Below are 21,952 nucleotides of genomic sequence, written 5' to 3'. Positions count from 1 at the left end.
GGCCTAACCGAGCTTCCAGCCAGCAGCCAGCACCAACAGCCAGACATGTGAGTGAGCCACCTCGAAGGTTCCATTCGTGCACAGCCTTCAGAGGACCACAGTCCCAGCTACCATCTCTCTTTGCAGTCTCAGCTACCATGCTGAGTCCAGTCAACTTACACAACTCTGAGAGATAGTTACCTGGATGGTGTTTTAAGACACTGAGTTTTAAGGCTTATTTTGCTTAGGGCTTATTCTGCAGCAATAAAAAACTAAAACAAAGCCTGAGGTATCGTAACAGAAACCAAAAATATGCAGCTTTGGCTTTGGGATTCAGTGGCAGGTAAGGGCCAGACGGGCCTCCAAGAAACCACAGATGGAGCCTGAAAGGAGAGAGTGAGGAAGTTACCACTGGAGACTGAAGAAAAGACAATCCATGCCAAGGTTTAACAACTCTCGAAAATGTGGGCTACCTTGTCCACAGCAATGGATAAAACAGGACTAACAAACAGCACCTGGCTGTAGAGATTTCCAGGCAGAACACTCAAAGGGACAGCTAGTTTCTTCCAGTGGCCTCTGAAGAAAGGCAGAAATGAGCCCCCAAGAAAAGACAGTTCTGTTTGGGAACAGAATTTAGAAAACACAAGACCCTAGACCCAAGAAAAAGTGGTCAAAGGAAGATTAGCCTTAAGGCAAAGATTAAGCCCAAATTTCTGCAAGTAAAGTGTGGTCTCAGAGTAAAGTCAAGCCAAGAATGCAGCTGTAAGACCCTTCTAAGACCACGGAAAGATCTAAGACAGTGTCTGAAGACCTCCTCAGCCAGGCAATAGGACTTGAGAATCAAGAAGGAGTTTTTCCACAGCGTCCTGACTCACATTCCAAGGTTTAGAGGTGCCTGTCTCCAAGTGCCAATGGGCTAGGGAGTTTGTCTCATGGACCTAATGGAGTGAATTTTATAATCTGATATACAGGAAATCTATAAGGTTTTTAGAGGAACTATACTAATTTGTACCAAAAGGAATAGAAATGCTCAAAATGAGAAGAGATTTCTGGACCTCTAACCTCTTAGGGTGAGGAATAAGGCTGAGAAAGCTATTCAAATGCAAGCACAGGTCATTTCCAATGGAAAAGAAAGGACAATTCAGCAGGTTGAGTCAAGAGTCATAGAGAACAACTCCCTAGGAGGAGAACATCTTTTTTTCTAAGGACTTTTTTTTTTTCAATTTTTTAAAAGTTTATCTATTTATTTTGAGAGAGAGAGAGAGAGCACTTGAGTGAGCAGAGAAAGGCAGAGAGAGAAGGAGAGAGAAAGAGAGAATCCCAAGCAGTCTCCATGCTGTCAGCACAGAGCCCGACTCAGGGTTTGACCTCAGCAACTGCAAGATCATGCCTCAGCCAAAACCAAGAGTCAGACACTTAATTGACTGAGCCTCCCAGGCACTCCATTTTCTAATTTTTAATGTTTATTTATTTTTGAGAGAGAGACAAAGTGAGAACAGGGGAGGGGCAGAGAGAGGGGGAGACACAGAATCCGAAGCAGGCTCCAGGCTCTGAGCTGTCAGCACAGAGCCCGATGCGGGGCTCAAACCCATGAACCATGAGATCATGACCTGAGACAAAGTCAAACACCCAACCAACTAAACTCCCCAGGCACCCCATCTTTTTCTAATTTTTGAAGAATAAAAAAACCTGTCTACAAATGCATGGTGGGATTTCAGAATCTACGGATGAGTGAAAGCTACTCTTCATGTTGTACTTCCTGCAGTTATACTATCCCTTTCTCACACTGTAAGGTGGGTATGTGTAGGCCAGATAATGTCTTTTTGATTTACAAGACTCTACACCCACGAAACCATGGCAGAGATGCTGTACCCAAGAACCCCCATCCACACGTACACCTGATTTTGTTAATGTGATCCTGGACTTGGAGTTAATTCCATAATGCTGGGGGGTGGGGGGGTGGGATTGGAAAGGAGGAGGTGAGTATAGTTTGCACATGGGAGGGATGATGTAAATTATGGTGGTCAGAGGGCAAACCTTGGAGATAGTGTCCAAAGATGGAGACTTCTTACACATGCGTGCCATTCTCACATTAACAATAGAGTTCATGTCCCCTCCTCTTAAATCTGGGATGGCCCCCTGAGTACTTTGACAAACAGAATGTGGTAAAAGCGAATCCAGCCCTAATAGGACTGGCAACTTCTGTTTCCATCCTCTTGAACACTTCACCTGGAGACTGAGTGGCCATGCTATGAGGAAGTCCAAGCCTCTTCTTAAACAAGAACTAAAGCCTCCCAGTCAACAGCAGCACCAATGGCCAGATCTATGAATGAGCCATTTTAGACATTTCAACACAACGAAGCACACAAATGATTGCAGCCCCGGCCAAGTCATGTGGACTAGAAGCTTCTTTAAGTGAGCTCAGTCAACTTGTAGAATTGGGAAAGACAACAAAATTTATTTTTCTATCTATCTATCTATCTATCTGCCTATCATCTATCTATCTACCTTACAATTCAGGTAATTCTTTGTTTTGCTTTTCAGAATTGAAGTATAGGGGCACCTGGGTGGCTCAGTTGGTTGAGTGTCCAGCTTCAGTTCAGGTCATGATCTCACAGTTCGTGAGTTCAATCTCTGCATCAGGCTCTGTGCTGACAGCTCACAGCTGGATCCTGCTTCAGATTCTATGTCTCCCTCTCTCCTGCCCCTCCCCTGCCTGCACTCTGTCTCTCTCTCTCTCTCTCTCTCTCTCTCTCTCTCAAAAGTAAATAAACATAAAAAATAAATAAACATTAAATTAAATTAAATTAAATTAAGGTATATTAACATACAATGTTGTATTAGCTTCAGGTGTACAGCATATTGATTCAACAATTCTATACATTACTCAGTTTCCATGGTAAGTGTAAGTGACTTGTTTATTTTATATCTGGATGTTTATGTTTCTTAATCTCCTTTACCTATTTGACCTCCCACCTACCTCTCCTCTGGCAACATTAGTTTGTTCTCTGTATTTAAGAGTTTCTTCCTTCCTCCCTTCCTCCCCTCCTTCTTTCCTTCCTTCCTTCCTCCTTTTCTTTATTTCTTTCTTTCTCCCTTTCTTATTTGTCTTTTTTTTTTTTTTTTTTTAGATTCCACACATAAGTGAAATTCATCTGGTATTTGTCTTTCTCTGCCTGACCTATTTCGTTTAGCATTATACCTTCTAGATCTATCCAGGCTGCTGTGAATGTAAGGTCCCATTTTTTTATGGCTGAGTAATATTCCACTGACTATATATACCACATCATCTTTCTCCATCCATCCATCAGTGGACACTTGGGCTGCTTCCACATCTTGGCTATTGTAAACAATGCTGCAATAAACATAGGGGTGCATATATTTTTTTGAAATCATTATTGTTTTAAGCCACTAAGTTTTAAGGTGGCTTGTTACTCAGCACAAGATAACTGAAACAAACTTTGGGCAGGTCTCCAATCATTGAGCAGTTGTGTGCCTTTGATCCCAAAGAGCATAATTTTAAGCTCATTTGTATCCCGTAATTGTTTAATTCCTCCTCAGATATAATTACAAATTATCTAAATCATGCTTGCAGGAGAATCAGGAAGAAAAAAAATCTTAATTTCATCAACCACCGATTTATTCACATCGATCTGATTCACATGCCAGTCTTTCCTTTAATGTTTCTTCAGATAGGAGATGAAAAACAAAGCTCAAAGTCAAAACAGTCAGGTAGGAACCAGTAAGTATTTGCTGAGTTCCAACTTCCTACAATGATAGACACTTTGCTTGGTGCTGAATACAGAATCCTTGTCCTCAGAGTTCTTACAATAGAGACAGTGGGCTGGGTTTCAGGGTCAGGGGGCACAGTCAAGCCATCACATTCACTCACTCTCATACACTGAACTTTCACTCGGACTGCTCACCGGCTATTGAGCTGTGACTGCTTACTATTTCCGGGAACATTTCCTGGAGGTCGCAGTGTTGAAGGCATAGGGCACCTGAGAGCCCAGGGCCCCTTCTAGGGTATCTTTTCTGCTAGGATTCTGAGCAGGTGGGTTCAGAGGTGCAGCTTTACAGACAGCTCTATATTTCCTCTGCTCCAGAGTCCTCCCTGCTCACCAGCCTGTTGCCTGATACCTGCTGTCACATTCCTGGTCTTGGATGTTGGCCCACAGTGCTTATAATCACCTCTAGACCCCCAACCTTCATGCTCTGTGGCCCTGTGTCCATACCCCTGCCTATATTCCCCAGGGAACCGGTCTCTGTCAACCTTCAGTCCAGCTTTTAGAGAAAGGCTTTGTAGCCCCATTATTTAGTGGCTAGTAACACTGTCTTTTCCTTCATGGCCTGTCCTCCGTTAGAGTCCCAGCAATCTAGGGATGAGTCTGTAGGCTTGGAGGGGATAATGCAAGGGGCTACCTTGACCTTCATAATGAGACCCACCCTTCCCTCCTTCACCCGGGGCTTCTTCCTCTGGTACATCTGCCATTCTTCAGAGCCCGCATCATGACCTGAAATTGTCTTGTGTGCTTAGTTGCACCTTTATTGACAGTTCCCTCTCATGAACACTGGTCCCTCCCTCCACTGAAATGAGGGAGACAGTGGGGCTGTTTGTTATCATGACCTCCAATGCACTGACACATAATAGGTGTTGAACAAATAAGTGTTTAATGAATCGGTACTTCTTCCTCCCTGGTGATTTTTCTTTCAGGAATTTGGTTGTTTTATCCTACAGACCACCAGAGGGCTCACTATGTCTGAAATTGACCAGTATGTAAAAAAGTCTCTTGCTCTTGTCCACATTGCAAATCAAGGAAAAGTATCCAGGAATTTTAGTGTCCTGCAACATCCTGGCATTCCTAGAGCATTCCATGAACAGGTGGAAGGCTGCTGTGTCCGGGACATGCAGAGGACTCTGGGGACAGTATGCACCATCAGCTCTGATATACTCTGAGCCTGATCTGGCAGACCCAGCCCAGACACTTCATTACACACAAAGAGATAACTGACGGGCAAGCCATGGCTGCTAAAGGCTAAACAGAATGCAGCAGAAGAGACCTTAAACTTCAGCCCAGATTCTTAACCAGGAGTGGTCTCAGAACCACAAAACCCCAATCCCAGAACAAGTGAATTCGATTCTCTGAATCGGAGGCTAGAACATGCATGTAAAATGCTTGCCAGGCAATTCTGATGCTCACCGCAGGTGAAGATCCACTGGCCTCAAGAAATGCAAAGGAGGGAGAGGCTGATTTGCTAAGGCAAGTTTCACAGAGGAGAAGAGACTTGAAATGGTCCTGGAAGGGCAAATTAAATCTCATTAGCAGAGAAAAGAAACAAATAGATGTTCAGAGTAGGGTAGCAGGAAGGGACAAAGCATGCCAGGCTGGCACAGAAAACAGTTCGTCAGCCTACAAGCAACCTACCAGAGGGTAGTGGGAGCTGCATCGGAGGGGAAGAGTGGGACCTTGAAAGTTTCCGGTTCAATTTTTATCCCCTGGGGAATCTTGAAGGTTTTTGAAAGGAGAACATAATAAAGATGTTTTTGATTAGAAGGAGTTAATACTCCTTCCCTGTTTGGACTGGATTGTCAAGAAAACTGGTTTTGCAGATTCCCTTCTTGGCCATAGGAACTTGGGTCCCCATTAAAATGCACCGGCTTCTCCAACTCTCCTTGCATTTCAGCTTCCTAAGGAGACTGTCCATGCAAAATCAAATATCAACTGATCTGAGTTTGGTCAAGTCAGGGGAGAAGCATTAAGAGGAAGTAATACTGGGAGCACCTAGGCGACTCAGTGGGTTAAGCATCCGACTCTTGGTTTCTGCTCAGGTCATGATCTCACGGTTCGTGGGTTTGAGCCCCATGCCTGGCTCTGCACTGACAGTGCCCAAGCGGAGCCTGCTTGGGATTCTCTGTCTCTGTTCTCTCTCTCTCTCTGCCTCTCCCCCACTTCCCCACTTGTGCTGTCTCTGTCTCTCTCAAAATAAATAAATAAACTTCAAAAAAAAAAAAAAAGGAAGTAATACTGATGCCCCGTACTTTGCTTTCCAAGTTACTATCTAAACTGAGAAGTTTGCATTTGTAGAATGAATAATAACATCAATGGCATGAAGACATTTTATTGAAAGACATCGTTGTGCTTTTCGATTTGCATTTCCCAGTATATGCTGTCTCCCAATTCTGCCAGAAGCATCCATTTGCCTCTGAGAAGAATCAGAGTAATTACATCAAAAATGCACAAAAATAAAGAGTCAAATTTCTGGCTTTGACTACAAAAATTGTATTTTTGAGTCCCTAGAAATCTGATAGTTTTGACAATTCTGTGAGTGTCTAAGCCAGGCTTTACAAAATTGGTTCTACAGGTTTGCCACAGGTCATAGGATAGAGAATGCAGGCCATAAGGTGACAGATGCGATGGAGGGGCACCTGGGTGGCTCAGTCAGTTAAGCATCTGACTCTTGACTCTTGGTTTCACTCAGGTCATGATCTCACTGCCCATGAGTTTGAGTCCCGCACTGGGCTCTGTGCTAACAGTGCGTACAGAGCCTGCTTGGGATTCTTTCTCTCTCCCTCTCTCTCTGCCCCTTTCCCACTCACACTCTCTCCCTCTCAAAAATAAATAAATAAACTTAAAAAAAAAAAAAAGATGTGATGGAAAGGAAAGCCCTAATATGCAGGAGAAGAACGTTCTTCCCTTGAAGGACCCTGGATAGAGAGAGATTAGAAACAGAGTGAAGGGGTTGATTGCCAGCGTTCTCAGTGTCTCTTCTCCACTCCCATGCTCTGGGTCCATAAAGGTGGGGAACCTGACAATCCCGAGCACGTCCCGTGCATTAGGTGTGGCACCACTCCTAATGCAGTAGGATTAGCAATAGCAGTGGTGGATATGATGTCTACATAGATAGCCTGAGAGCATGTTAATGGTGTCCCGGCGCCCATACATGATCTGTACAAGGCTGAGAAGATTCCTTAGTAGAGAGATCCAGAAGTTATAAGAGAACCTCTGCCGGCCAAAAGTCACTGTGAAGGAGCCATGGGGGTCCATGTGGATCACAAACCACTGTGGATCACAGTGGTTTGTGAGTCATTCCCAACATGATACCCAGAAAGCCAGAGAGGTCATTTGCCTCCAGTGGACTCCATGCAGGTGCCCAGAGAATGGTCCAATGCATCTACAACAAGAAGAGATTGGGCCAGTGCCCAGGGGCTCAAGTTCTCCTTCCTTACCTCCCCAAGGTCACATCAGTCTCTCATATAGGCAGATGTCATCAAGGCGGCAGCAGAGAGAAGAAATCTGAGCTCGCAAACAGGGGCTCCCTTGTCTTTCCCACCACCCCTCACCCCCACCTGACCCCCCCACCCCCACCTCCAACACATGGGGACTGGTAAAGAGACGCAGATGCTTTATATGAACTACAAAATCTAGATTTTCTTTATATATTCATGGTGGTACATAAATTTACATACTCATCACAATTCATTTTGCCTACTGTAGGGTATTTTATGGACCGTTTTCCTAATGGAAACTGAGTAGGGGTCATCACACTTGTATATTATAACCAGGAAGTCCATTGACATATTGACACGTTAACCAAATGGGTACCGCATTTTCCAAACGAATCCATCCTTGACCTCCAAATTATAAATACAGTTGTCAGCTGCAAGGTGGCCCTAGAAGCAACAAAATGCAGCCTCCAGACAGGCCCTGCCACTAAAAGGAGTGGATCTGAGTTGTTTTTGTTTTCCCATTTATGAGCAATTAATTGAAGAGGGGAAAAAAAAGGATTAAGCATTGTGCCAACAAAGGGACCCATGTCTTCGGTGTTCTTTTCCATCAAATACAGCAGAAATTGCAAATCACTGGGTGGAGACACAGCACACCTTGGCTGTGTCAGACCCCAAGGCACCTTGCGCAACTTCGAAGGCTTTTTGCCAAGATTTTAAACATGAAAAACAGTAGGGACAGTAAAGGAAAAGGCCCCAGAAGACTAGCAATTGTGCAAATAGGGTTAAAAAAAAAAAAAAAAAAAAAAGAACAAACAAAAAAACCCAGGCTTCAGCCAACCCCAAATTCCAGATTGCCAGATTTCTTGATTGTGGCTTTTAATCAAAACAAAGCCAGCTGCCTGTATTTAACGTTAATTGTTAAGTTGCAAATCTCAGCCAATCATCCTACTTCTGTGCTGGCAGTGTAGCAAGGACGACAAAAATATGAAACTCTCTCCTGACCCAGTTTCGTGAGGGGGGGAGGGGTGAAGAGGAAGAAGAATCAATTCTAGGATTTGGTCAGCTCTCCTATGAAGACCATGCCTCTGGCTTTTTTAAAAACAAAACAACATCTGCGCCTGGAAACTGGGCCGGCACCTTCCAGAGGAGCAGATAGTGTGTTTATTACCCTGGAACGCCCCTCCCTTGCCTCTTCCTCCCCAACTAAAAGCAGTGTTAGTGCTTCAAAGAGATGAGTATTTTGTTTGTGGTCAGCCAGAGGGATCCCCCCCCCCCCCCCCGCAAGGAACCTTCTGGGTTTGTACTCTGGTCCCCTGTTTGCTGAGAACTCACTCTGTGCGGGTGGTTTCTCTCTCCTGGTCCCTTTGTGCGATTTGGACAGAGTTTCTTTCTCCTCCTAGATTGCTAACAGCTCCAAACAGCCTTTTTTCCCCTCAGGGAATGGATACCTTAGCTGCTTTCCCCGTTTGGAATGCAAAGAATGTGGCTTTATTTGAGTGAATGGAGAATTCTTGGTAAAAAGAAACAACCCCCCCCCCCTCCGCCCCCTTCTCTCTCCTTCCATCTTTTCTCTCAGAAACCATAAATAACAGGCAAGATGGAGGTCTTCCTGACAATATCTACAAACACAGCTGGTCTTTAATCACCCAAGCACAGACTTGGTAGCTGGAGTGTCTCCCTCCAGAGAGCACAAACTCCCACAACCACTTCGATTTTGAGCCTGACCTTGAGATCTGGCACGAGGTTAGCCGGCAAGAATGGCAACGGGAATTGGTCACCGCGCCTAGCAACAAGTTTCCCTCTCTCCGGTCATTTACATATAGACGACAGCTAATATTCAAATCAGTGCAAGCAAGCCCACAGTTGATTAAATTAAATCTCTTCTCTAGCTTGATTTGCATAACTTGCAATAATCAGAATGGGAAGCGAGAACCTAATTGAAAGGAGAAAATATATACTGCAGCTATTTGGAATTTGGCAGAGTTGAACTAAGCTGGGTAAGTTCTGATATTCTTGAAGGCAGAACTGGCCTAGGCTAACTTTAATGTTAAAATATCGAGGTCAGTGGGGAAGCACCTTTAATTAACAACAAGAAAAATGTATTTTTATTTTTTTTTATTTAAATCCAAGTTAGTTAACATGTAGTGCAATAATGATTTCAGGAACAGAATTTAGTGATTCATCACTTACACATAACACCCAGTGTTCATCCCAACAAGTGCCGTCCTTAATGCCCATCACCCATTTAAACCATCCCCCACCCACCTCCCCTCCGGCAACCCTCAGTTAACAACAAAAAAAGTTTAATTTTTTTTTTTAAATGTTTATTTATTTTTGAGAGAGACAGAGACAGAATGTGAGTGGGTTAGGGGCAGAGAGAGGGAGACACAAAAACAGAAACAGGCTCCAGGCTCCGAGTGGTCAGCACAGAACCTGACGCGGGGCTCGAACTCGCGAGCCAGATTATGACCCGAGCCGAAGTCAGGCGCTCAACCGACTGAGCCACCCAGGTGCCCCCAACAAAAAAAAAATTTTAAAGACACAGTATGGAGCTGGTGGTTCAAAAGTTCTGTGCACGTTTTATGGGCCTGTGAGGAATGATCTCTGCATACCTTTGTTCTGTCCTAGCCCTTGGAAGGAAGGTAATCCAGCCAGTATTTTCTTTACTTTATGGCAAAGATTTACTCCAAGATCCTGCCAGTGGCTCTACCAGAACTCCAGTTTTCTTCTCTTAGGGCTTATGTATGACACCCCCACACCCCGCCCCCTGCCCACGTTACCTTTATATAAGAACAAAACCTGAAAGGAAAAGCCCGCCCTGCCCTGCAAGGATGGACACCCCACTGGCAAGCAATGCATTTGACAGATCCGGCCTACTCCCTCCTCAATTTGCCTAATTCCACCCTGCCTTGCTGTTCCCGTCACCTAGGGTCTGAGAGAAGAAAGGAAAAAAGCAAAGGGGCACAGCAACAATGCCTGCAACCCCAGCGCATCCTCCCCACCCCACCCTGCCGTTATCTCCCATCCATTTCTCAAAAGCATGGGCAGCAGCAGACCCAGCCAGGAACCCCAAATGAAGCAGAAGCAGGGGACATTGCAGATGGGGACAGCCTGAGAGACAGAGTCCCCTCACAGAAGCTCTTCATGTTATGCCCAGAATTCGTGATCCCCAAAGACCACTAGGGAGCCGAGTCCGATGCAAAAGCAAAGAGCCTTTATTCGAGCTAGCTCGAGCTCAATCGCCTACCTGCACCAACGCAGTGGTGAGATACCAGGGAGAGAGAGCGAGTTTCAAAAGGACAAAGGTTTTATTGGGGCCTAGGGGCAGTTGGTGAGGTAATGGCTATGGCTTCAGCCGATTGGCTGGGGAAGGGTCCTGGGGAAGGGTCCGAGTCCGGTTAGGCAGGTGGGGGGGGGGGGGTTACTCAAGGGGAGGAGGTGTGGTCAAGGTGAAGGACACAGAACAAGATGGAGTTGGCCAGCGTAGGCCCGCCCTTTCATTCATACAGGCTCCTGACAATATCACAAAACGTTTGCCCTTGGCAAGGGTGCATGTTTGATGCGGAGCGAGTCCCCTTCCCAGTCGTCAGGGGCTTCCTTCTCCCACCAGCTTGGGCTGGTCACCTTCTCATCGACCGGAAACATTCCTTTGTCACAAAATTTAGGATAAATGCCCAGAATTTGTTGTTGAAATCGATGTTCACAGACATCAACCAAAAATTAAGACTGTAGATGTTTGAGCGTCAGTGCAGACAAGGATTTTATGACAACGTGGATCAGGGCTTGCTTCCCAATAAGCCAGCTACAGTGATGGCTGATTCAGTAGTCAGCACATTTAAGGAGACAAGTGTGAATGTTTTCCCCATTCCACAGATGAGAACACTGAGGCTGAGCGAGACAAAGCAACTTGCCCAGGACAGGCTACTAGAGAGAGGGAAGCCAATCGCAATGCAAACCCAAGCAGTGGAGTTACAAATCCCCCACTCTTAATGGGCACGTGATGCTGCCTTTCTGAAGAGCATGATTAAATTATTCTGGGTATTTGGAAACTATTTTACTTCAATAGCCAAGGTGGAGAAAATAGTTCAGAAATAATTGTTTATTCCTCAACATTTGCTCCACCTTCCAAGCCTTGCTTTGTTTCGTCTCCATTCAACTTCCAGAGCTGCAATCAGTATAAGATGATCTTCCTTCAAGGAAGCTTCTAGAAGGTTCTGTTCTTTTCCTCCACTGAAAATTGCAGGGAACTTGAGGGGGAAATTCTGAGCATCCTGGAATAAACCAAGCAGCTGAAACAGAGAACAAGGAGACCCCTCTAATAAGCAAGTGTGAGGTGGGTGGAGGCGGGCCCCGGGGCTACTCGAGGACAATGCTGAGTCCTATTTCTCATCTCTAAGAGCAGGGACTCATTAGGGTTGGTGCAGGTGGCAGCATTGCAGGACACCTGTGAAACAGCCACTTCCACTACAAGGGCTGACAGGGACTTGGGAACAACCATATTCATGGAGGGGAAGAAACCCGACAAGCCCTGGAGACCAGCTGTTGTAAAGACCATTTTTCCTGGGAACTTCACGGGCATTTCCCAGCCTTCCTTGCAACTCAGTTGAGCATCTCATAACTAAGTTCTAGCCAATTCCAGGCCTGTCCCTTAGGAACCTTCTTTCAGCTCTTTCCTCCCACGTCTCAGCATCTTGGGGGCCACATGCTCCAGACGGCATAGCTACAAAAGAAGAAAACTGCCCTACCCAAAAGAGAATGTGTGCAAACAACAAGTAGTGATGTATTATGCTAAGCTCCTGGAATTTGAGGATTCATTTGTCACAGGACCACCATCTAATCTACTCTGACAATATACTATATTCAGTCTTGACCAGTGGAAGGCAAACTGATTACCTGGAAGGTTATTGGAAATAGATTCCTAGGATCCACTCCCTGAGATTCTGGCAGATTCCATAGGGCATGGGGATGAAGGAAGGGGGATAGGGATTGTGTTTAGGGCAGGCAACCCAGGGCACAGTGTGCCTGGGATAAGAGGGAATAAAAAATGCCAAGAAAAATAAAGAAGCTGCAGGATGTTTGTGACAGTTTGGATGAGGCATTGGTCTAAAAAAAAAAAAAAAAAAAAAGGAAAGAAGTCAAGAGCCAAGGCTTCTATCTTGAGAGGCTGAAACACTAATGGGAGATGAGAGTCTAAAAGGGTTCATTTTGGAGACAAAGATGAGTTTGATTTCAAGATGCTGGAGTTCCAAGAGAGGTCTGTCTCTTTGGTTGGAATCACGAACCAGGCATGGAGACAAAGACAGGTCTGCAAATGGGGGGCTGGGATGGGGCTCCTCCAGGTGTTTCTGAGCCCCACCCCGCACCCCCCATAGCGGTGTGCTCACTCTATGAGTGAGCACATAGAAAAGGGGCAGAAGGTGAAGGCCTGGGCACAAGGGGATGCTCACAGGAGCCTGAGAAGTTGGAGAGAAGAGCAGGCATGAGATCATTTGGAGAGTAACCAGGCCAGCAGGTATAAGCAACAGCCAGAGGGTAGGGGTGAGATGTGGGGGCTGCAGAGGACATAGCTGACCCCCTGCAGGCCACCTTGGGCACAGCTCAGGCCCTCCAGGCACCCCACCACCACCACCACCTATGGTCCTCAGCTACTATCTTTCTCCTGCTCCCCCTCACCCACACCTTGGTCTAGTTTCCTGCTCTTTCTCTTCTACTGGCCTTATCAGTGCCTTTCTTACCACTGCCCCTGCCTGCACACAGTCTCCTGACCACAGTTTCTTCTCTCTGACTCCCCTCCCTTTGAACAAAAGCTCAGAACAAGTCTGCTTGCCTTCCTTGAATTCTTGGTGGCCCCCAAATGGAGTAGGTTTCCTCCTTTGTCCCTTCTCTCCTCCACACCCCTTTGCTGGTCCACTAGTTCCCAGGAAGCCTTCCCTGTCACCATCACCTTCATCCACTGAAGGTCTTAGTGCTACTGGGAACTGGCCTTGTCCTGGCCCCCAAGGTGACTGTGCAGCATAATGGAGACCTCATCCAGTGCTCCTAGAAGCCGGTGGTCCAGAGGGTGGACACGTGGACAACTGCCAGGGGAGTAAGGCTCCTGGCCAGTTTCTCAAGCTGTTTTGGGTAACACAGGAAGCATGGATCCCACCGGAATTTTTCTTCGAGCCGCATTCAGATGTGGGAGATTCGATGCCTGAGCTGGTTTCAACTTGTGCCCATACTCCAGTCCCCCTCTCACGAACATGAGACGCTGGCAGGTGCTTCCGGTAGGCTCTGGTGGTGGCTGATACTCATCAGGATCCTCCTTGCTCTCCATTCTAGATTGCCCTCATGCTCAGATAACAGCCCTGCCCATTCTGGGGGATTGCCTGGAGGTGTGACCTGTCTCAGCCTCGGCTCTCCGGCCCCTCTCAGGCCCTGTGGCTGCCATTGTCCATTTGCTTCAAATTTGGGCTAAGGAGTATCCCTGGGACCTGGGACCTGCCAGCCCCCACCATGTCACTGCGTGACAGCAGCCCTGCCTCCTGGCACTGATGGCCTGTCCCCTCTGCCAAGATGCTAAGTCCCTCTGCCTGCTGGTCTTAAACACGGGACCTCACGGCGCTCAGACAGCAGCTGAAGCTTGCAGTTCAATGGTAATCTTGTTGCTGTGTCCCCTGCCAGAAGTCTTCCCTGTGGGACAATCACATTAACCCTGTAGAGCTCACAGTCACAGGATGGGAAACACTTTCCTAGTTAGTCACTGGGCATGATGGGAATCAGGAACATGCAGCTTCTCCTCCCTGGGTTCGTGACTCTTGTATTCTTATGGGAGACACAGAATTGTATAAGGTTTTTTGGTTCGAAGTGTGGACGGCAGCCAGAGACGACACTCCATCCTCACCACGTCTTGCCTGGAAGCAGGCTCCTCCAAACCTTGACCGTGCCAGCTGATGAGTGTTTTTGGGGGTGACAGTGGGGCTCGCGCGGTCCGGAGCTGACGACCAGGAAAGAATTGCTGAAGAAGTCTTTGGTGCAAAAAGGTGATCTTATTAAAGCACGGGGACAGGGCCCGTGGGCTGCAAGAGCTACCCCCGGACCAAGAGGAGAGATTGGTTTTATACTATGGAGTTGGGGGAGGTAACGGCCAGCGGAAGTTTCCAATGAGATTTTCATGTGCTAAAGAAGACTCTCAGGATAGTGGAAGCCTAGCTATTGTCAAGGGAAGGTGGTTTTCCCTCTAGCAAGGCATCAGTGTTAAGACAGTAGGGAGTTCCTGGAGAAATGTTTTACTCTGCCAGCCTCAAGTATCTGTCAATGGGCTGCTGGTTATAAAGAAATTTAGTTCTATCTGCCATTTCCTTCTGCCTTTGTTGCCTACGTCACTATGGAAGGGCGATGGAGACTTAGGTCCTGCAGGACTACAATCTATAAGCTAACCCTTTGTTTACCCCTTTCCTTTGTTCTTGGGCAGCCAGGAGTGCAGAGGAATATCACACACACCCCACCTGCAGGTTGCAGCCTATCAGCTCGCCTTATGCTCCCTCATCACCAGCTACTCTGGCGTGGTGGGTCTGTGATATCATCACTGGACGGTGCTCACCCGGTCTGCTCCTTAACATCTCTTTTGATGTTAAGGTGCATCCCCCAGTTTGACATATTGTTATATCTGACCCTGTGCTGGAGGATAAGCCTCTAGAACAGTGAGTGTCCCTGGCTCTTCCAGGAGGGATAAGTCACTTCTGCAGGCTCTGAGCGCTTGAGGGAATCTACGCATTCAAGATTTTCAGGAGCATAAACCCAGTCATCCCATCCATGTGTCAGGTTCCCATTCTCTCCCAGCCACGGCCCTGACCTTGGCAGAGCTGAACTGCTTTGTTGGAGTGAAGCTTCTTTGGAGCTCAGGATTCTGATGATTAAATCTTGGGCCAGAGGGGCGCCTGGTTGGCTCAGTCAGAAGAGCATGCCACTCTTAATCTTGGAGTCATGAGTTTGAGCCCCACGTTGGGGGAACAGTTTACTTAAAAAATAAATTAATGAAATAAAATCTCTTCCTTTATTTAGAAGAAGAAGGAGAAGGAGAGGGAGAAGGAGAAGGAGAAGGAGAAGGAGAAGGAGAAGGAGAAGGAGAAGGAGAAGGAGAAGGAGAAGAATCCCGGGCCAGAGCCTTAGCTCTCCCTGCGTTCCAACTACAGGAGATGAGACCTCTTTATAAAATACCAAAGATGGCCTCTGGCTGTCACACTTGTCCTTTCTTTTCTTAAAGTTTTCTAGAGAGTAGGTAGAATCTGGCAATCGCCAACCAATCCCAGTACTGTTATTATTTCCTCTTTCCATTGAAACTCCTGATACATCACACCCATACCTTCCTTTCCAGGTTACCCCAGCTCACCGTGGGTGGAAGGTTTCATAACTGGACAGCCACCTTGTGCTCCATGCCTATCTGTGTTCTAGCTGCAATCGGTGACGAAATGCTAGTGCTCAGTCGGATGGCTGTGCCATGCTAGAACCAACTGCCACAATTCAGGACCTCTCAGAGGCTGACTCGGTGACAGTTTGATGCTTAGGACACTTAGGACAGAGAGTACCCACAGAGCAGTAACTGTGAAGGGATTGGAAAGAAGAAGAACTGTGACAGCCCCAGTGGCCTCAGCCACCCCTGTCGAGATCCTTGAGTGGAAGAAGCCCATGACAGTAGTCCTGCATTGGACTGTGTGTATAAAGAATTTGGTTGGCCCTTGTTCCCTGCTCCTAGGAGTGAGCCTCTAAACCTTGGAATTTCTCCTGGGGTTAGAATGTGTTTGTTATTCTCGCAGGGCCCCTAGGCCACACCTGATTTATGGGAATGAGGTGACTGAGGATGAGGGCTGGTCACACCAGACAGACCAACCATGTGATTGGAGAGTTAGGGCTTTGCTCCACATGAATCAGCCTGACCTTTGGGGGAATAGAGGAGGCCTGGAGATCAAGTCACAAGGCAAGTGATTCAATCAACTGTGTCTACATAATGAAACCCTGATAAAAATGATGGACATCAAAGCTGGGACTAGCTTCCCTGGTTACCTCGGGAAGCCCTGGTTACCTTGTCCCAAACTGATGTGCAGAAGAAGATATCCTGAGGACAAGGAAGCTTCACATATAGGACCCTTCTAGACCTTACCCTATTTGTCTCTCTGTGTGGCTGGCCCTGATTTGCATCATTTTTGCTCCTATAATAAAGCTGTCATCAGCAGTATAGAGCTTTCCTAAGTTCTGTGAGTTCCTCCAACACATTATCAAACCTGAAGGGTTAGTGCAGTCAAGGTGGCCTGGGAACCCCCAAACTTGTCTGAAGTGAGATCAGCCTTGTGGGAAAACATTCCCTTTACTGGGTGGTCTGGTTCAAGTCTAGTTAGTTGGCGTCAGAGTCATTGTAGGCTGGGATGGCCTTTATACTCCTGTCTCCATCACCTGCAATATGGCCCATCTCTCAGGCAAGGTAGCTGTCTGCAGCTGAGGCAGACCCACAAGGAGCTGGGAGCTGAGCACTGTTTGCTGATACACGTCCTCCCTTGAATGGGGATGTGGGTGGCACATCTCCAGGCCCCCCGGACATCCATCTCTTACCCAAGCGCTCTGAATTCCAGGATGTCACTCCATAACAAGGGTTAAAAAAAAACAAAAATTCAAGTGAGTAAATACGTGAATATCTAATTGGCTTTATTAAAAGAATCATGAATCCAGCAACATCCCATCTAGCAAATGGGAGGGAAATCAGAATTGTCCAAAATGGGAGGTTTTTACAGGAGGGAGGGTGGAGCAAGAAGGCAAAGAGAAGAGAAGATTGTTTCTGCCAAGGTCACCTTCCTGGAAGAGCAGAGGGTCGTATTTGGTGGATTACCTCATCTTCCTTTGGGAGAATAGAAAGGCCCAGATGACTGCCTACCTCATTGCTGTCTATCAGAAAATTCCTAATCGACGGAGTAGGACTTACATTTCTGGTGGAGGTTGAAACTGTAATTAGGGTTTAGGCATTTTACTCTGGTTTAGTGACTTGGCGTAACCGATAGCATTTGGAGCCAACGGTTTACTTTCTAACACAAGGAAAGCTGACGTTTTGTCCTGGGTTCCTAGAAAGTCACCAGCTTTTATAATTATTTTTGTTTTATTTTAATGTTTATTTTTGAGAGAGAGACAGACAAGGCATGAGTGGGAGAGGGGCAGAATCCAAAGCAGGCTCTAGGCTCCTAGCTGTCAGCACAGAGCCCGATGTGGGGCTCGAACCCACAAACTGTGAGATCATGACCTGAGCCGAAGTCGGCTGCCCAACTGACTGAGTCACCCAGGTGCCCCGAAATTCACCAGCTTTGACACCATCCCTGGTTGTGTGACCAATAACTTTGTCCATTTCTGGCAAGTGGAGTTCACCCTGTCCCAGGGGGCTTTTGTGTCTAGTCAGGGCCTAGCTGGGCTTCTCTAGCATCTTCTGGCTTAATCTCCCATATGTATGGGCGAAGATAGTGAGATCACCCAGATTTGTTGACAAGTCCCAGGTCTGGGACAGATAATGGAGGAACATTTCATTCTTCCAAGCCTAAGCCCTGGGACTGCTGAGTTGACCCTGAATTGCACAGATGGAATTTTAAATACTCAAAATACTGAAGCACTTATGCCAGAAAGCTAGCTTGAGCTGCAGTCTTGCGCTGCCCCAGCAAGGACAATGGGGATGAATGAGTGGATGTCTCTGCAAGATGGATGTCTGTCTATTCTTGTACCTGGGGAGACACAGCTCCTTAGAAGGCACCTATGGAGACTCCATCATGCTGAGGCAGATGACACAGAATGGGAGCAAGACCTAACTTGAACTTTGAAGTTGGTTCCTCTTGACCCACCCACTCCCAAGAGAGGGGCTCTTACTCCTCCACCACAACCCGCTCTACATATCTAGGATCCACTCTCCATCTGGAGAAAATGGAAGCAGAGATTTTACATGCAGGCTAAGTCCAATGAAGGTTGAAGGGAAAAACTCAGACCCATACATGTGACACTCCTACTGGAGTGATGTCAAAATGAGTTGTGAACACTGTCTAAGTGAGATCCCCACCAGAAGGCAGTGAGAAGTGTGATCGTTTTGTGCTATTGCTCTCAGGTGCTTCTTAGTTCCCATGTGGGCCTGATGCTGGCAACTGATGGTGTTGGATCCAGTGAAGGCTGGTGATCTTTCCATATTGATGGCACTCCTCTGCTTGGGGTCCCCTAGGGACCATGCTCTTGTTTAGAATATTACAAACCTCTCTTCCTTCACATTTTCCTCTCTCTCTTTCTCTACATTCCCTTGGTCCAAGACGTTTTTTTTCTAGTGGAAAGAAAGAAAGGAAAGCTTTATTCTCATATGATTTTCATTGCCCCAAATGTATTCTATTGCCTAAGATGCAGAAGAGAACTTTCACGTTAATTTTTTATGTCACCCTAAGAGCCCACTCTGTTGAAATTTAAAAGCCAAGAGGAAAGAAGATTCTACTTTCCCCATTACTGCTGCCTCACTTTTTCCTGTCATAAGCAGAAGTGCCTTTGCGACCTGGCTGCCACATCAGAAGGGAATGGCTCCAGGGGAACAACCCAAGGAAACCTGGGCCCAGTCACAGACCCCTGCGGTGGGGCCACAAGTGCATTGTCTTCCTTCCTCAGCTGGACACCATTGAATCCCTTCTCTTCAGCATTACAAATCAATCATAACGCATAAACAAAAACCACTCTTTGGTGGAAGGTGCACAGTCTGAGCTAAGCTAAATTCAAATCCCAAGTCTGCCCTCAGCTTAACTTTGGTTCATTTGCTTTACCCTCTTGACATCTGTGTCTTCTGCACTAATACCTGCTACACGGAGCCAATTCAAACAATAACTGCAGTGCTGGCTCCGGTTCCCCCGCACACCCAGGACAGGACACATGGGTTGTTCTGTCAGACCAATGATTCCCTCTTAAATTAACCACTCACCAACTGCTGCCCCATTTTTCAATCGAACAATACCATCCACCCACACCAGCAGCCCTCTGAGGGCAAACTTAAATAAGAGCAAAGCTCACAAACCAAAAAATAGCTCCTGATCCTTTTCCAAAGTTAAAAAAAAATTACAGGCTGCCTCCCCGCTCCCGCTTGGCCCCAGACTGCGCATAAAGCGCTTGCTCCTAGGACGCTGCCTCCCACTCTCCCCACCACCAGCCCAGTCCCAGCCTCTTCCCAGGTCCTTGTTTGACGTGTTCCCATTTTCTCTAAATTGTAGAGTGCGTGCATTGGGAGCAAAGAATGTGTTCCTTTGTTCTGTGCTAAGTGCCTGGACGCTGTGGAGAACTTCTTACATTACAAAACCCAGAGGGATCCAAAAAGAACTATAGGATCCTGGTTGCATGGGAAGATTTATTCGTCTGTTTTTCTTTAAGACTTTCTCTTATCCTGGTGCATTTTCAGAAGGCAGACACCTCGGGGACTCTAGGGACTACAAAGGCAAGCGTATACAGGTATTTGGGGACAGAGGAAGGACATCTCTCAATATCTACCACCAAATGCTTCCTCCAAGTTTCCTGCTAAGTAATTCAGGGACCCTTCCCACTTACCGTCATCAGATTATGTCAAGGTACTTGAACAGTTTGCCTCTATAAGGGTGGGTGTTCTGGTCCATTCATGTCAGCCTCCCTTTCCCACTATACAGTGTCTGGCAAACAAAACTCAGTGGGTGGATTGAATGAGCCGTAATACAACTTGCCACAGCACACCATACTTAGAAGGTCCACATATGGAGAGACAGTGGCTGAGCTCTGTTGGTAAGGATACTGGCATTGCTCTCCAGCTGGGAGCAGCTTTAAGGGGCCCAACTTGAGAAATGATTTTGTGTTTTGGCATTTAAAAGTAGAGGGAAGCTCTCCAAGAAGAAAGGGAAAATAAGAAAGGGAATAGCATATCCTATTAAATATGGGAGAACCACATAGTCACAGAAAGGATATTGTTTAGGTAGTTGGAAGATCAAATTGAATACCCCTGCCTGAGATTTCTTTGAAGTATCAAAATTGCTTTATCTCGGAAGAATGGAGCCTGAATGTTTTAAGTGTTTGGCCAGATCTTCTACCCCTAAAGTTCAATGGTTTAGACTTCCTAGGATGGATTCTTAGTGTTTGGTCAGTACATTCATTTCCTAGGCTGCCATAACAAAGTACCACAAACTGGGTGGCTTAAAAAACAAAAATCACCTCAGTCATGGAAGTTAAAAGTGCAAGATCAAGGTGCTGTCAGGTTTAATTTCTTCTGAGACCTGTCTCCTTGGCTTGTAATTAGTAGCTGTCTTCTCTTTATACTCACATGATCTTCACCCTGTGAATTCCTGAGTCCAAATTTCCTCTTTTTATAAGGACTCCAGTTATATTATATTACTGCTCACCATAATGACCTCATTTTTTACCTTAATTACCTTCCTAAAGGCCCTATCTCCAAATACAGTCACATTCTGGGGTACTGAGGATTACAACTCCAACATATGAATGGGTGGGGGTGGAGGGTGACACAATTCAGCCGATAACAGCCACTATTGCCATGACCACTATATGGGCCACTATGTATGTTCTTACAAAGTCCTAAAAATCAACCTGTGTCAAAAGTGAGCCCTTGGCTGTTACCAGGAATCTTTATTTTAATAAATGGACAGGAACTAGTGAGGACATCACCATTCCATAAACAATAATCCATTAACTTAAGAACAGGGTAATTATCCAGATATACTCTACTAGTGTGCTCACAGTTAAAGATCATATTTCTGTCACCTAGAAAATGAATATACATAATTACAAAAAAGCTATACATTGCACATGATCAAAGTTAAGATCCACTCATCATCTTCCTAAACCAACTACACACAGATAACTCATCTGTTTCCCCAGACAGTATCCAATTGGTTAATACACATATAAAAAGGTGACTAACCTCGTTAATCATCAGAGAAATACAGATTAAAAATCCAATAGCATACCACTGCATATTCACCAAATTGTTTAAAATTAAAAAGAATAACAGCACCAAGGATAAGATGCAGAACAACTGGAATTCTCACATATAGCTGTTGGGAGTATATACTGGTACAACCACTGTAGGAAACTGCTGATATCTCCTATACTGCACATACCCATACAATGTGATCTAGGAATCCACTCCTAGATATATACCTCGCAAAATCACATCGTGTGTTCACCAAAACAAATGTATTATAATGTTCACAGGAGCACTATTCACAATTTCCAAAAACTAGAAATAACCCAAGCATCCAGCAATGAACAATAAGTAAGTAACTTGGCTGCACACTTGTACAATGGAATACTATATAGCACTGAAAATGTAAGCAGTACAACTACATTCAAAAACACAGATAAATCTGGCATGTAGACCGTAGATTGAAAGATGCAACACCTAGGTACTACATACTGTATTATTCCATTTATGTAAAGTATAAATTTAGGCAAACCTAACTAATAGTTTACCCTTGGTTTTAAGAACTAAGAGGGGGCTCTTGCACTGTTGGTGGGAATGCAAATTGGTGCAGCCACTCTGGAAAACAGTGTGGAGGTTCCTCAGAAAATTAAAAATAGACCTACCCTATGACCCAGCAATAGCACTGCTAGGAATTTACCCAAGGGATACAGGAGTACTGATGCATAGGGGCACTTGTACCCCAATGTTTATAGCAGCACTCTCAACAATAGCCAAATTATGGAAAGAGCCTAAATGTCCACCAACTGATGAATGGA

At 46.0% G+C, this 21,952-nt stretch overlaps 1 long non-coding RNA gene across 1 annotated transcript in view; it reads right to left on the bottom strand.

Moving 5' to 3' along the window:
* The window catches only part of LOC131490894 (uncharacterized), a 35,009-nt gene extending 26,344 nt beyond the window's left edge, over window positions 1-8,665 (bottom strand). Inside the window, exon 1 of the long non-coding RNA XR_009251251.1 lies at window positions 8,540-8,665. This is a non-coding gene — a long non-coding RNA (uncharacterized LOC131490894). The remainder of the gene's footprint in view (window positions 1-8,539) is intronic.
* Between the last annotated feature and the right edge of the window lie 13,287 nt (window positions 8,666-21,952).

This window comes from Neofelis nebulosa, chromosome 12 (assembly GCF_028018385.1).
Source record: "Neofelis nebulosa isolate mNeoNeb1 chromosome 12, mNeoNeb1.pri, whole genome shotgun sequence".
In the NCBI taxonomy this organism is placed as follows: Eukaryota; Metazoa; Chordata; class Mammalia; order Carnivora; family Felidae; genus Neofelis; species Neofelis nebulosa.
The sequence above is the reverse complement of the archived record's forward strand: the minus strand, read 5'-3'. Positions and strand labels throughout refer to the sequence as shown.